The 1705-nt window shown below is 55.8% G+C and overlaps 1 pseudogene; it reads left to right on the forward strand.

The window, feature by feature from the left end:
- LOC119310668 overlaps positions 1-1408 on the forward strand; it is a 6218-nt pseudogene extending 4810 nt beyond the window's left edge.
- Positions 1409-1705: the final 297 nt, after the last annotated feature.

Below are 1705 nucleotides of genomic sequence, written 5' to 3' on the forward strand. Positions count from 1 at the left end.
TATATATGTCCACGTGGCTCAAGCAAGAGAATGATTCCACCAAATCCCTCTATCCTTTATAACAGTAGAACTGTCCGTGGCCTTCAGTGCTGCTGCGATGGAGCATCACCGGGTGGCGTGGTGTAGCAATGGAGCAACGTCGGGGTCGTCGGTGGTCTGACGGAGTATTACCGAGCGGCAAGGTGCAGCGACGCGAGCTGCAATGGAGCAACGTCGGTGCTGCACTAATCCATTTTAAGTACGGATTGCTGTACAAATCCATTTTTTGTACGGATTGCTTAGGACACGTACGTATGACCGGTCAAGGAAACTGAATCCCGGGCGGGCTCGCTGTCGATCCATCTATATAAGCTAGGTACGTACCCAGGCAAGGCAAGCAGCTAGCGAGTTCAGGGTTACACGTACATACCTAGCTACTTGATCCATCTCGTACTGTACGTGCGTAGCTAGCTCTGCGATGGCCGCCGGCAAGCTGGATCCTCCCGCCTGCTACGCCTTCGACCCAGCCGAGCATGAGCTGATCACCAAGTTCCTCCGCCCACGGGTCGCCGCCGGACCGGACGCCTTCTTCGCCAGCCGCCTCATCCACGAGTTCGACGCCTACTCCGCTGCCCCGGGCGACCTCGTCGAGATGTATCAACACGCGCAAGGAACGGACAAGGGCGACGGGAAAGGGGGCGTCTGGTACTTCTTCACCCCTGCCCGTCGTCACCAGACCAACAAAGGCGGCCGCGGTGGCGGGAGGCGGCAGCGCGCCGTGGCCGACGCGGGCGAGGGTTACTACTGGCACTCGGAGAAGGGCGGAATCCCCGTGCTAGACAACCAAGGTAAACTCGTAGGCCATAGACGAAACCTCAGCTACATCAAGAAGTTGCCAGGAGAGAAAGAGAGGATCAGGATCGGCTGGTGCATGAACGAGTACAGCGATGACAAGCAAGACGGCTTGGTGCTCTGCAAGGTCTGCGTGTCTCGTCACAGGAGCGAGACCACATACGACGAGGTAATCAATGCTCCCGGTTCCAGGAAAAGGAAGGCCGCCGACGTCCAGCACCCGGATGCTCCACGTCCCCAAACCCCACGCCGCCAGGAACCGCCGATCGTCCAACAACCCGGGATGCTTCACGAGTATGCGCGCTGGTTCATGTCCGACGAAGGCGAGACGTTGTTGCCGCCCGGAACCGGAGTAGTGGACGACGGCAGCGTGGATCCAGGCGGGTTCTTCACCGCCGACATGCTTCAAGATTTTCCCGAGCTCCATGACTCTGTGGTGGCGCAGGGGTTCTTGCCCGGCAAACTCGACGGCAAAGTCCAAGAAGGCACTGGCGCTGCAGAGGATGAAGACGACGCCTTCCGGTGCACGTTAGATGAGCTGCTCGACTTCTGCGACGACACGACTGTACTAGTCTAGGAGAGTGGATCCTTTCACCACGTGAGGGCCGAGTGCGTGATGAAGAACTCCGAAACCTGCATCCAGTAGATGATCCAAGAGATGATGATGTACTAGTCTTGCTTAGCTTTGATCTATGTCATTGTCATGGCACACAAACACATGGTGTCTTGCTAATTGTATTGTGATGATGAACAAGCAATTAATCCGTGTGCGGCAACCTAATTGATTAATTTCTCCGTTTTTCTCTCCATATATTCGTTTTGGAGTACGTACGTGATGGTTATAAGTGTTTCAGTTTCTCTGTTCATCTGATGG

This window comes from Triticum dicoccoides, chromosome 5B (genome assembly GCF_002162155.2).
Source record: "Triticum dicoccoides isolate Atlit2015 ecotype Zavitan chromosome 5B, WEW_v2.0, whole genome shotgun sequence".
Lineage (NCBI taxonomy): Eukaryota > Viridiplantae > Streptophyta > Magnoliopsida > Poales > Poaceae > Triticum > Triticum dicoccoides.